The sequence below is a fragment of the Lepidochelys olivacea genome, assembly GCF_965140295.1.
Source record: "Lepidochelys olivacea isolate rLepOli2 genome assembly, chromosome: 4".
Classification (NCBI taxonomy): domain Eukaryota; kingdom Metazoa; phylum Chordata; order Testudines; family Cheloniidae; genus Lepidochelys; species Lepidochelys olivacea.
This window is the reverse complement of record NC_140414.1, coordinates 69,111,109-69,126,072: the sequence shown is the minus strand read 5'-3', so window position 1 is coordinate 69,126,072 and position 14,964 is coordinate 69,111,109. Positions and strand designations below refer to the sequence as shown.

At 41.2% G+C, this 14,964-nt stretch overlaps 1 protein-coding gene and 1 long non-coding RNA gene across 2 annotated transcripts in view; one reads left to right on the top strand and one right to left on the bottom strand.

Moving 5' to 3' along the window:
• LOC311519797 overlaps positions 1 to 14,964 on the top strand; it is a 176,309-nt gene that overhangs the window by 61,422 nt on the left and 99,923 nt on the right. The gene's annotated exons all lie outside the window — the stretch shown is intronic.
• The window catches only part of LOC311519794 (uncharacterized protein), a 202,579-nt gene continuing 200,106 nt past the window's right edge, over positions 12,492 to 14,964 (bottom strand). Inside the window, exon 4 of the transcript XR_014711373.1 lies at positions 12,492 to 12,945. The gene's annotated coding sequence lies outside the window, so the exon portion shown is untranslated. The remainder of the gene's footprint in view (positions 12,946 to 14,964) is intronic.

Sequence of the window (14,964 nt, the reverse complement as noted above, 5' to 3'; positions counted from 1 at the left end):
ATACAGACTCATTCTAGCTCTACTCGAGCCAGTGCGCTAAAGTGGTTCTCAACTAGGGGTACACATACCCCTAGGGGTACACCAACTCCTCTAAATATTTGGCTAATTTTACAACAGGCTACGCAAATGTCCTATGCAGGACATGTCTACACTATGGTGCTACAGCTTTAGTGCTGTAGCTGTGCCGTTTGTTGTGTAGACATGTCCCAAAAACCATTGACATGACTTTCAGTGTGAGTAGTGCTAGATTTTAAAAGTTATAGATCGGTACCAGGTTGGCTTTTCAAAAGTACATAGGTCCCTTCCTCCCATCAACTTCAGGGCCTTTTGAAAATTCCACCAGTTGCCTCACTGCATCTTTCGGTCCTAAATAACTTTAAAATTGTGCCCTTAAGATTTAGCAACCAAGTGACTTACGCTCCTTTAGAAAATGTTACCCACTATCTCTTCTTGTTATCTACAGAATTTTATAATTTGTGCTTTTAAAATACTTGGCTTATTAAGATCATTTAAAAGAAATGTAGGTCTATAGCTCATTAGCAATCCATTTCATTCTCTCTGGTTATTTCTGAAAGAATAGCCTGACAAATGTATTTAAGGTATTTGGATTCTGGGGCTAATAAAAGATTATATCTGAGGACTTATCTGATTGCTGGTATTTCTCAAAAGGTAGGGAATTTTATTCTAAAATAGAGACTTGACAGGGACTCCTTCTCACTCCCATAGAATTGCTTCAAAGCATTGATATTATCTTCTACCAGCCATTAAGTGTTGCCAGCTCTGAATCTGAAAGCATATTGATCTGTTGTCTGTATGCTGCACATGCTGGACAGATCTGTTTTATCTTGAGAATACAGAATCTGATTTCACTTCATTTTCTTGAGACTGGCAGTGCTTCCAAAAAGGGGTAAAACGCCTCACCCTGCCAAGTAATTGGGCTTTCCTAGAACATTTGGCATATAAATAATATATTAAAGAATAGGAATAATTAATCTGCTTTTAATAGTAACAGTATTTCAATTGGTGGGCTGGCTTAAATAATGCTGTTTTTTTCCTACTCCTACACACACTTTGTTCATTCACGCTACTAATGCTCTACAATCATTGTTCCAAGCCAGACTAGTTCATTAGCCATAGCTAATGATTAGGTTAGGCCAAATCTCATCTTCAGGTTTTGGTTGATTTTATTGTTCCATTTTTGGTTATCCACAGTGTAAAAACCGAGTCCCCCTGACAGACAGGGAGTACATATAGAAACAGTTATATCTACAGTAACAAACTCTGTACCTGATTCTGATCTCGCCAGTTCTTTTCAGAATCAAGCCATCTACTTACACTTCAGAGATTTCCAATCTAATTACAGTAGGGTAAACTGCACACTGTGGGCGAGATTGTCACCTTGCTACAGCCCACATATAGGAGCTGTAAAAACACTCAGTGGGGGTTTTCCCTGACACAGGCATTGTGTAAGGTCACTTAAGTAGCCCAACATGGATCTCCCTCCTTTCAAGTCCTGGTTCCTGCAGGGGTGGGTGGGAGGGGGCATGTCAGAGGTGGGCCCAGACAGCTACAGGCATTCTAGCACTGCCACCTCCTAGGAAATTCAAGGTGGAAGCAGTAACTATAATGGCCTTCTGAACTTGTTGTGCTGGAGCTGGAAAGGTGTAAGAGTAGCTTAAAGCCACTTTTGTCCTCCCTGCCCCAAGGCAGTAAATTCTATTGAAACACAAAACCTCCTTCTGTCTTTTTTCTTTCCTTTTTAGATCAGAAGATACAGGCTGCTGCTGCTTCTTCTTCTTTGAAGTTTGCAGGGGAGAAGGCAGAGTGGGGGTGAAGGTAGAAAGATCCCATATGGTGATAGTTGGCAGAATAGGCTGTGGTGGCAATTTTGCAACAGAAAAGCTTCAAAAACAGACTCCAACAAGAACTGCTGAGCTTGATACCATTAACTTGGGTTTGAATAGAGACTGGGAGTGGCGGGGTCATTACACATATTGAATCTATTTCCCCATGTTAAGTATCCTTACACCTTCTTGTCAACTGTCTAAATGGGCCATCTTGATTATCACTACAAAAATGTTTTTTTTTCTCCTGCTGATAATTGCTCATCTTAACTAATTAGCTTCTCACAGTTTGTATTGTAACTTTCCAACTTATTTCAGAGTAACAGCCGTGTTAGTCTGTATTTGCAAAAAGAAAAGGCGTACTAAGGTTAGTCTCTAAGGCGCCACAAGTACTCCTTTTCTTTTTCCAACTTATCTATATGTATATATATCTTACTATATGTTCCATTCTATGCATCCAATGAAGTGAGCTGTAGCTCACGAAAGCTTATGCTCTAATAAATTGGTTAGTCTCTAATGTGCCACAAGTACTCCTGTTCTTTTTGCGGATACAGACTAACACGGCTGCTACTCTGAAACATGAAGAACTACAGTCTGTCTGAAACCAGCAGACTGAGTAAAGACCCTTTACTGTATATTCATTACTATCAAATCTTGAGTCGTCTCTGCTGAGCAGGACACTGCAGTGTCTGAAAACTCTCTTGTTTTTTCTGCTCTTGCATAACCTTTACAACAGGCGACAGTGTGTCCATGTTCTGGATATTGTCTTATTAAAACAGGTATTTCTAATAAACTGTAAAAATAATCAGAATTTCTACTTAGATTTGCTTTAAATCTAAACCTACTGTAGAACTGACATTTCTCAGATTGTATGCAGTGTCATAGCCATGATGGTCCCAGGATATTAGAGAGACAAGGTGGGTGAGCTAATATCTTTTATTGGACCAACTTCTGTCAGTGAGAGAGACAAGCTTTCGAGCTACACAGAACTCTTCTTCAGGTCTGGGAAATGTACTTCATGTCACAGCTAAATAATAAGGTGCAACAGATTGTTTAGCGTAAGTGGTTAACACATTTCAAGAGACCATTCAAGGTGAAATGGCCCATATCTCCAATCATATGAGGGGAAGATGAGAAAAATCTGGGGGTGGGGTTGGGATGGGGGGGTTTAGTGGATTATAGATTGTTGTAATAAGCCATAAATCTGGCATCTCTGGTCAGTCCATGGCTTTTAGTGTCTAGCATAGTTATGAATTTAAGCTCCCAGGTTTGTCTTTTGAAGATGTGTACAGATTTTCTTTGAGGATGAGGACTGATAGGTCAAATGCAGAGTGATTGCTTTGTGAAAAGTGTTCACCCACAGATGATGTGGTGTTTTTTGTCTTATCATTTTCTTGTGTGAGCTCATTCCAGAGCATAGAGATTGTCTGGTTTCACCCACATAGTTGCTATTGGTGCATTTAGCGCACTGGATGGTGTAATAGGCATGTATAGGATCCATGGATCTTGAAAGGAGTGTTATGGGGGTTATGACCATCACCCACCCGCCCCCCAAAGTTGCTAGTTTTACAGAAATGAACTTAAAATGTTCCTTTAAAAGTGAAATAGTAACTGTAGGCAAAAGATAAGAGATGCAACCTCTTTGAATCACTGCTTGTGTGTTAATTTCTAGTTTCCTTCTGGATTTCTTTTGAAGAATGCAATATGCTTCCTGTACTGTGGTTACTCTGGTGACCATTAAAAGGAAACTAAAATATATGTTTAAAAGATATTCTCTCGACTCCAGTGGGGCTCATCACTACTCAGCATTGGTGGTAGCATTTGGACCATGTGCCAGCAAAATTGTTGGGAATTGATGCCCTTTTCAAGGGAGGGGCTTTTTCCCTGTTCCGATATTAGTGTCCTGTCTGTGGACTCAGACTGTAAGAGTTGTAATCTTGTACCACTTGATGAACAGGGAGTACAGAGTGAATAAATGGAATTATTACTAAGTGGTTTTTAATCCTAGATATGTTGACTTTTTATTATTGTATGAGGCTGTTACTGTTCTCTGCTACGATTTAAGAACATCCCACAACAATGTGTTCTACTGTCATTTCAGCTCACACATGTCTGGGGAAAAAAACCTTTCATTTTGATAAAGACATTGCTTTCCTACTAAAAATCAAGTAATATTTCATGCTAATATATCCAGACTGATTCAATAGCCTAATGAATAGTAAAAAGTGAGATACGTTGACCTAGGTACAGAAGTGACATCAGATCTTTGGAACCTTCAGCCTCTTGTTAGATAAAGGTATTGTGGAGGCAAAGCTCTGTTTCCAAGGCGATAAGGAGAAATGAAACCAACATAATTGGTAAGTGACAGCATTTTAGTGATGGGGATTAGCAGGGCGGTGAAATGTTGTCTAGTATGAAGTGGATTTTGTAGCATTACTTTGACGGGGTGGGGGTGGGGGAAGAGGGTAGGTTCATGTCACACTGGGAGGGAGGGAGGGAGGGAGGGAGTCCCAGGGCTCGGAGTAGTATAGAAAAAGGCATAATGTCAAAAGAGGCTCAAGAGAAAAAGATAAAGAAGGGACAAGTGAGACCTGTTCATTTGTGAAGATGGTAGGAAATAAGAACAGAGGTTAAGGCAGGGCAGAGGTGTTTCCCCCCCCCTATTTAATTGCTTTATAAAAATCTTAACTTTTCATATGTAAACTGGACACTAAGGTGGTTTCAGGGACTATGGATCTCAAACCCTGGTCCAGAGTACTTTCTGGAGCCATTAAATTCTGAGTTGCCAACCGTTGCTAGAGCTAGAAGCTGAACTCTGACAGAAGACTCATCCTGGGATCTGACTGGCAGAATGCTGGGGGTCTTGACTGGTTCCCTGCTTGTATTACAACTGAGCACAGGAACAGGAAGTTGTCTTGCAACTGGGTTTCCCCTGCTTAGGACAGATTCCCTTGCAGTTCCTTGCTCCTACTGCCTGACTCTGACCACCTGGTAACCTGACCCTGCCTGCTTCCTGACTCTCTTGCTTTGCCTTCTGGTCTGTCTCCTACTCTGACCTGGTATCTGATCTGGCCCTGCTCCCAACTCCCACTCCAACCACTAGGATATAACGCTCACATCCCAGTCATTGCAGCTTGCATGGACCACTTAGGCCACAGGAGTGAGCCCGATGCTGGCAGAATGGAGCTGTCTAGCCTTTTGGGAGCATTGGACACACTTGAGTGGGCTGCCCACTTTTAGGAGTACAACCAAGCCCTGCAGGCCCAGGTCATCCAGCTAACCTTGGGGAGCCAGTTGTTGCACGAGCAAATCAGACAATTGCTTGCCAAAAATGCTGCAGTCGAGACACACCTCTGTTCTCCAATACATCTGCTGGAACGGTTTGATGATGATTGCAGGTGATTCTAGGGTTTTATAAACCAATGCTGCCTCCTGTTCATGATGCAGTCTCAGTCCTACAGAGGCTGCCTAAACCAAGTTCCCACAGGGGCAGAGCACTCCTAGCCTCCTGTGCAGCACAGTTCTGCCACCTTGTGGCTGATTCAAATGGGAATGAGGCAGCACAGCTGTACCGGTTCCGATGGGGCCCGTGAGAAGAAATTTGTAGGTGCCTGTGAGTCTGGATGCCCTCATGTGTCTCACCAACTGTGTAGACAATCCGTTATAAGAATGAAGAGAGGAAAAAGGGGCCGAGCCCCCCTTGGGGAAAGAACAAAGTTGGTGTCAGTGCATGTGTGTGTATGGGTCAAAGCACCTTTTTTACCAACTGAGTACCACTTCTGAGTCCACCTGCAATTACCGGCATTGTCTCCCAAACTAGCCACCTCAGACCTAGTGGAGACGATTCATCGGTCACAGAAGGAAGATAAGCATCACATGGAAAAAACAAGAGCATATGGACCAGCCTCAACAGCAAGGCCACACCTATTCAGTGGGGCAAAAGGTAAGGTTTTCCAGGGAGCATCTCTGCACAGACAGACTGGCTTACCAGTTGGACTTTCGGTTCCTTGGGCCGCTTAAGGTCAATCCAGTCATTTCTGAATTTCAGCAACACCGCTCGCTCGCTCTCTCTCTTTCTCTCTCTCTCTCTCTGAAGATTCATCTGATGTTTCATGTATCTCTTTGAAATGTTACATGGAAAACCCTTTCCTTCACAGGACCTGTCCACCTCCTCCACCAGTACTGATACTGGGTGTGATAGTCATCGTCCAGACACCCCCAGGGGAGAACAGGGTCTGAACCCTAGAGAATAAGCAATTGAATCAACTAGTTGTATACAATGTTTTTGTTGTCGTAGTAGTAATAGTATAACTATGTCAAGTAAGGTCTCTTACGAAAGCTTGTAATGTTATAAACTTAATGATCAGTAGGAGATATGGATATAGAATATGGTTATGAACGTATGCATGTATATGTGTAGAAAATTTGTAATTGTAGTGCAACTATAGCATCCCCTCACAACAGTGGGTAAAGTAATCGGGCAGAAAGGGGCATTGAATACCATCTTGGCCTGGGGTACCAATGTGCTTATGGCTGAACCATGCTCAGTGCCACTAGAGAATCTATCTGTTTCATAGTATGTAGGAGCAGACAGGTTGATGTACGTTCGTTGTGCCAAGGAATTCTGCATTACATGTACGTGATGCGGCTGAGCTTCGCTGTAGTTCAAGGTAGCTCCAGTTTTATTTACTTTGCTTGCTCCATCCCATATATTATATGACAGTTCCAATATCTCCTGGTTTAATATCCTCTTCTAAGACTTAGCAGTGTGCTTAATCAACATATGAAATGTGGGCTGGTCATGAATATTAATCAAAGTTGAGCTCTTGTCTCATTGTTTGCTACCAATGAATTGCCACTGGAGCATAGTACATTTGCAGTAACAGTAATAACTGAACTCAGTGACACAGAAACCTAATAGTTTTATAATTTTGACAGTTTTGCTTTTCCGTGCTCGGAGATTGAATTGCAAAAGTGAGATTGGAGACAGAGCTCCTGCTGTGTCCCTTTTAGCTTTCACAAATTATTTTATTTTCTTATGAAATGTTGTAAAATATTTGTAAATGATTCCTCAATAAAAACAACTGCAAAGTGTTGCCAGTTGTGGTGATATGCACAGTGGTAAACTATCAAATTTGAGCATCAAAGGAGGTAATGAGAACAAGCTGAATGACTGTGCTGGCCTAAGTAGGAGAAATCCTGAAAAAATTCTAAATGGCATTTCAATTTGCTGTAACTTTACAACATACTCACCAACATCTGAACCATTTTTCTTCTCTTGCAATTGGATTTTATTCAGTGTAATTGCTATGGGATATCCAGTCCTACCAGGGAGATTAGTGCTGTCACAAATGCTTGAGAATGTGATAATGATAATGATCAGCTACAAATGGGAACTTGGACATCAATTATGGGTATCTTAAAAGCCAGGCATAAGTAAAAATAAGACAACACTTCTGATCATTTTCTTCCTTTAAAGAAAGCCTTTCCCACCTCATTTTGTTTTGAGAGTATAGAACAGTTATTATTGGACTCCAGAATGCTTTGAGAAATTTAATTTTGAAAATACATAGTCTAGGAGATGTTTCACACATCTTACAATCTTGATACACATTTGGTTTGGTAAAGACTGTGCTTGAATTTGGCTAGTGGAGTTGGACTACCTCTTGAACCAGTGTGTCAAATGTGCATCCCATTTGCTATAGCTCATTGATCTTTCAATATTCTCTCACTTAATGTCATTTTAGCATGCTGCAGTGAAGGATGTTAAGCTGCTAAATTCCTAAATTTGTTGCTGAAAAAAAGGCAAGGGACACCAAGGAAAGAGCAGCACAAAGGATGGGAGATCAGGAAAAGAAAAGGGGAGCTGAAAGCACAGGAATCGAAAGGAAAGTGAAAAGGCAGTGATAACTGTTACACTGTCTGAAATGGCTCATGACTGCGCATGCCTACCTCAGGGCAGACTGACAAATGCATGGTGGTGGTATGTTCTATAATTAGATTTCCCCAGCCCAGTAACGACTGTGAACTCCTGGACTACTGTAACAGTCTTTCCGTGCAACCATAGACAGTTCACTTAGGCTCTCCAGTCTATCTTGCCACCCAGGCCAGCTAGACTTAGTGATAAATGATCACTTACACCAAAAATCACAAAATATTCAGGTTGCTCCCAGTCCCAAGAGACCAGTCACTTACCCCAGATCAGTTTGTACCTTAGATCTCACACCAAAGACAATGTTGGTAGCCAATCTTATAGTAAACTAAGTAAGGATTTATTAACTAGGAAAAAATGAGTTATTTACAGGTTAAAGCAGGCAGCATATATGCACAAATTAGTTAAATCTATGTCTCAAAAGGTGACAGATGTAGTAACCGATCAGTGCTGAATGCCTTTTAAGGGCTATGCCAGGTTGACCCTGGGGATCTCTGCTTTTTGATTCTTAGCACTAGCCCTTGTAAGAGTCCAAACAGCAAAGAGGTATTCATGTCAACTGTCTTTATTTCCCTCTTCCAGCATTCAAACCAATGGGATGAGGCCTTCTGTACGTACTTCTGCATGTGCGGATGGGGCAATCAACAAAGCTTTTGTCTTAAAGGCCTGATTAATTTTAATAGCCCTCCTGGAAAGGGGAGGGGAGAGGCACTCTTTCTGTCTGAGTTCAGAGCAGGCATTTGTACTATTATAAAACAAAGATAATGTATCTTGCAGCAGGGAATACAGACATTACAGGTAAGATTAATGCATGCAGCAATTTACAAGCATTTTATAGAATCTGTACACAAAAAACATTATTTCTAGTCTAACACCTATCTTGAACAATACTAACATATAGGTGAGCTGGTCTGGTTTACAGCTATGAATTTGTCAGTGCTCAGCTGATGGCTACAGACTTGGCAAGAGCTGGTACCTGGTTTACCAGCATCATATTAACAATCAAAAGAGATGAAAGTAACAAGCAGTTTTATATTCAGTAAGAAAATGCATACAGCAGAAACCTTCCAGTTAAGGAATGCAATAGGGCTAGAATACTCGTATGTAACGGTTGTATATTTTCGAGGTAGCTCTTTCAAAGGCCATACAGTGAGGAAGTGGCAGAGGCAGGATTAGAACTTTACAGTTCCATTAGATCATGAGGGCTATGTACGTTGTAGGTTTGTTTTTTACTGTGGGGAAAATACATAGAGGCCTCAAATTCATTGTCAGAGTGGCTAAACTTCTATAATGAATTATTAACATTTATCCTGTGATAGTTCTGACTGGCAATGTTGTCTCAAATTTTCACACACTTAGACAGGAAAGGGAAGTGATGTTTGGATAAATTAAACATATTGATAGAGCTTCAAACATTTGCTTCATTATAAGTATCCAGGCCCCTATTCAGGAAAGCACTTAATCACATGGTTACATTTATGCACAGGCTTAAATGCTTTCTTGAATAGAGATACTTTTCTGAATCAAAGCATTTTGGGAGGCCCACACTACTTCCAGTTCATTCCTTCCACTTCAGGTCCTTCCCCAATCCCAACAGAAGCCCTGGCTCTCCCATCTCCCAAAGGACAAAATAGTAGAGATGGTCACATGGGCTAAATCACTGCTGTCACAGAATTGTGTCCTCTCTTCAGACAGCGACCAGAGATGGTAGATCCCAGAACACCCTCTCTTGAGCCTATTGAATGAATATTTAAAATTTAAGATGCTGTGGTACTTCTGCAAATTTTTTTGCCCCAAAGTATATCACAAGATAGTTACATCCTGCAGTATTCAAGACCAGGTCATCTCTCTCTCTCTTCGCTCAAGATTAGTGATTTTCATCATAATGAAAGTATAATGGATATTTTGTGAGGCACTAAATGGTGGGAAGGTGAAAAGTTTTTTTAAATTTTTAAAGAGATGAGTTCATTTGACCTCTGATAGGTTTATAATAGCTTCTACTACACCAAAAGAGGAGGCCTGATCAGGAAGGAAAAGAGCCCGTTTGTGAGGATGACTTACAGTGAGAGAGAGGAGCCATCTCTCTGTTACTTAAACTGAAATTTTTTTGACTTAGAGAAATTGAACACAGAAGCTATCAGAAAATTGGGTAGATGATTCCCTGTGTCATAGGGTTGTTGTGAGGACTTATTAGCTAATGTTGGTACAGCACTTTGAAAACCTAATAGTTTGGTACCGAAATGCAAGTTTTTTGTCAGTGCCTTGTTCTAGTGTTCATACAGTGGTGTGTGTGTGTTCTGAAATTCAAGACTCTACCTTTAAAGAAATTGCCTGACAGCTTGTCATTTATTGAGCATTTTGAAATATGTGCACTTATAACTCCTGATTCACAAGCCAGGTGACAGTGAACTTATTTAATTTAATTTTAATTATTTTTTTTAATTTAAACTTCACACTAATATTATGGAACATAATTAGCAAGGAGGTACATATGTTTTATGTCTGTATTAGGGCATACTAGTGTATACTACTTTCTTTCTCCTACCCCCGCAACCCGGACACATTCTTCTTGTACTCTGAGCATATTCACTCAACTAATTCTCACATTCACTCATGAGAATTAATTTTCAAATACTGGACAATTACAGACATTCACAGATTATAAACTTAACACATGGTCAGCTGTTTTCTTCATTCACCTTTTGTTTTCGTTTATGCTTCTGGAGTGACATGTATATTGAAACCACCATCATGAGGTATGGCGAAGGCTATGGTTGCATCATTGGAAGAACCCTGAAATCAGAGAGACTCAAGACTTGGGCTCTTAGCCTCCACATATGCAGCCTATAGGTGGAAGACATTGCAAACATAAATTACACCCATGAGGCACAAATACAAGAGATCCACAAAGAAGAAATGAAGTTATGAATTGCTGTGAATGAAAGGCAAAGAGAAACCATTAGTTGGAAGCTAGAACTGTGTATTGGTCCCTTAGACACCAGTAAGCACCCAGAAGCAACAGCCAATAAACAAGGACATCACCATTAATCAATGTAGACAATGCACTTCCAATATGAATTTGCAAAATGCAAGAATTTGAATGTAGCTGGCCCATAAGGTTCTATGACCGACATTGGCAGTGACAAAAAAGCATGTTCTGGTTGGTCCATCAAAGGTATCTAACGCTAAGCTCATCTATTCAAGGGTGGTGATGCACAAGTTCACAAGAAGCTGACATTAAGAATATTTTGTGACATGAGTTGGCTCATGTGCCAACATCAGTGTTCACTGACTCTGGTGACATGAAGATTGCAAAGGCTAAGTTTAACCTAAGGAATCAGCTGCAGACAGAAGTCTCAGCTAAACATACTTCACAAGAAGTCACCGGCAGAGTCCGTGATGGTTCCACAGTTCTTTGGGTAGTACACTGGCCAGCAAGTGATATCATCATGTATGTCATGAACAGTTTTGTAGTCTACATTGAACATAAACTAGCAGCAGGTGATGTATACCTCATCTTTGACAGGTACAAAGATTTCAAGATAGAGTGTCACAAGATCTAGCAAAGCTACAGAAGCAAGGAGAGTGCATCAGCTGAGTACAGGTACACCGCCACCTCCACAGAAAATTGTATTTATGTTTACTGAAAATAAGAAACAATTGACTGACATCATTTGTACAGAACTCATTCCAGGCAAGAAGTTTCACCACCAACATGCACTGAAGCACAAACTAATCGTCGCAGGCAGAGACAACACAGCTGTTAAAATAACTATGTAGGTGTGGTGTTCAACAAAGAAGATATGGCCCTCACACGAGGAAGCCAAAAAAAATCCTTATACAACAAGTGGTGTTGATTGCAAAAGAGAAACCAATGGGAATATCAGTATTACCAGATGGCACTGACATTTGTCCTACTCTTGCACTATATACTTTGAATGTGACCTAACATCTTTAGTGATTATGGAACCCTGTAATAGACATCCATTTTATTGTAGAGCAACTGTGGAACATTGTACTGGGCTTGTTAGCTGCCCACACACTCTCAGGCTGAGATACAATGGTTTTTTCTATTTTGACCTGGGCAAAGTGTTGATTCTTCAAGCTAGATACTCACCTCTCTCAGTTGGGTGACATCCACGCGGCAATGGTATGCTGGCAACCACGTTCATGGCTGCATGCTATGGACAATCAAATTGTGCCACAATGTCAGAAGCACAGTACAAATTATGGGCAGCAGAAATGGCCAAAGGTACCATGGCAATACCAAAGTTCAACTCCTTATCTCCAACCACTGAAGTATTTATAGAAAATGTAAAATGAGCACATCTCTGTGGGAAAAGTGCTTTGCAGCCAGGTACACCACCCGCTGCAGTATGGATACATATGCAACAGTTCAAAGTCTCTTTCCAAAAACTGGGACACGGACACAGCCCTCCGATCAAGAATAGATCATCAAGCAGGAAATCTTCTAAAACAAAAATATTTATTTAGAAGCGAGTGGTTACAGTAAAAGAGTAGAGAAATAAAATAGGATTACAGTTAAGGGAATAAAGTGGCGCGGCAAATAAAAAAGCAACATTACAGTAAGAATGTCAACTCTATGGCATATAACAATATAATTCACTTAATACTCTATACCTTATAACAATATAATTAAACATTGAACAATACATCAATTAAACATTCAATATTAAACACTTAAGACTAAGCATCTAGTAAACGCTGGCATGGCAGTTGCTAAATGGGTAGGAGGAGATCTCACTCAGACCACAGACATTCAGCTTTATTTAAAATCGAAACCCATATGCTCTAGGATGTTAAAGTAGAAGAAAACTGAACTTACAGAAGCCTTCTTCAAAATCCCTCTGAACGGTCTTACAAGGTCCTTCTGCTCTGTTTAAATTAGGGATCATTGGTAAATTTAGGTAGCGCAGGTTCTCTGGTGAGTTCACCACAAGCTGCTGCTGAGATAAATGCTGCTCTGTGGTGGCAGAGACGGACGCCTGTTGGTAGTTGCTGCGGTGGCCCACTGCTGGCTCGGTGGCAGAAACGGCCATTGCCAGGGGCAACCTTGGAACCCTGGGTGGACTGCTGTTACTGCTGCTGCAAGAGCTGCCTGGGAACGATTCTAGCGAGCCTGGGTTGCACTGCTACTGGGCGGCATGACTAGGATGGAAAAATAATTAGCTATTACAGAAGCGGTTGCTATGGCTTGTGGTACCTCTGTAGTAGTAGCTGCTTTGTGAGCAATGGCCACTAGTGAGCATTGTCTGGGGCTAGCGAGCATTGTCAATGGTTGTGATCATGGGTAGCTAGCTACTCTGCTGCTAAGGCAATAGTTAGCTTTCTTACCCAGTGGTGTGGTTGCTGCAGCTCTGAGTGTCATCTTTCTTCCAGGTGTCCTGTAGGGTTCTGCTCTCCTACAGGTCCCTGTCCCCTACAAAGTTTTATTCTGCTGGATGTTGCCTTTTTATACAATTTGCAGCTTATTAGCGATAATTTATTGTAATTCAGCTTTCAGGGATTTGCATATGCTAATTTGTCACATGTATTAACATGTGACACTCAAGCTCAGCCAATCGGTTTCCAGAGATTATCATATGTTAATTATATGCTACTTAGTCACGTGTCTTAGTAGCTCCTTCATCCTCCTCTCAATGTATGCCTATCGAGTTTTTCAGGTGACCTTTGGATGAACCCTAGCTACTTCCTGTTTGAAAGTTCCATGTATTCCTATGGGCTTCAATGGATCTCTATGGGATTTTGCTGAGTCATTCCTCACAGGAAGTGGAATTTGCCATTGCATCATAAGAAGTGGACTCATTACATCATAGGTAATGGACCCCTATATTAGAAATGGGATTGCCCACTATATTACATCACCCTATAGCCAGCATTACTAGATGTTTCTAATTTAAACTATTCTTAATTTTTATTTAAAGATTTATTCCTAAAACTAATTACTATCCTAAGCATTCCAAAGGGTCCTGATACTATTTCCACTTGTTTTATGTCCAAATTAAGCAGCAATTAGAATTTTTCTGAATTTAAATACTTTCTGAGGTTTTTCTGAAAATTTCCCATTTAAAGTGTTGTAAGGCATTTTGGGTAACGGAGGCAAAATCTCTGGTCACACAGATGGAGTGGAGAACATCTGTGCACTCTGATGCCTGCAGACACCCACCCAATAGCAGTCATAAAACATTTAGCTGCCTCTAATATCCATTTTGTTATGTTCAATATCTTCATTAATGATCTGCAGGATGGCATGGATTGCACCGTCAACAAGTTTGCAGATGACACTAAACTGGGAGGAGTGGTAGATATGCTGGAGGGTAAGGATAGGATACAGAGGGACCTGGACAAATTAGAGGACTGGGCCAAAAGAAATCTGATGGGGTTCAACAAGGACAAGTGCAGAGTCCTGAACTTAGGACGGAAGAATCCCATGCACTGCTACGAACTAGGAATAGAGTGACTATGCAGCAGTTCTGCAGAAAAGGACCTACGAGTTACAGTGGACGAGAAGCTGGATATGAGTCAACAGTGTGCCCTTGTTGCCAAAAAGGCTAACTGCATTTTGGGCTGTATAAGTAGGAGCATTGCCAGCAGATCGAGGGACGTGATCGTTCCCCTCTATTTGACATTGGTAAGGCCTCATCTGGAGTACTGTGTCCCCACATTACAAGAAGGATGTGGAAAAATTGGAAAGAGTCCATTGGAAGGCAACAAAAATTATTAGGGGACTGGAGCACATGACTTATGAGGAGAGGCTGAGGGAACTGGGATTATTTAGTCTGCAGAAGAGAAGAATGAGGGGGGATTTGATAGCTGCTTTCAGCTACCTGAAAGGGGGTTCCAAAGAGGATGGATCTAGGCTGTTCTCAGAGGTAGCAGATGACAGAATAAGGAGTAATGGTCTCAAGTTATAGTGGGGGAGGTTTAGGTTGGATATTAGGAAAAACTTTTTCACTATGAGAGTGGTGAAGCATTGGAATGGGTTTCCTAGGGAGGTGGTGGAATCACCTTCCTTAGAGGTTTTTAAGGTCAGGCTTGACAAAGTCCTGGCTGCGATGATTTAGTTGGGGATTGGCCCTACACTGAGCAGGGGTTTGGACTAGATGACCTCCTGAGGTCCCTTCCAACCCTGATGTTCGTTGATTCCCCTAGGCAACATATTTTGCC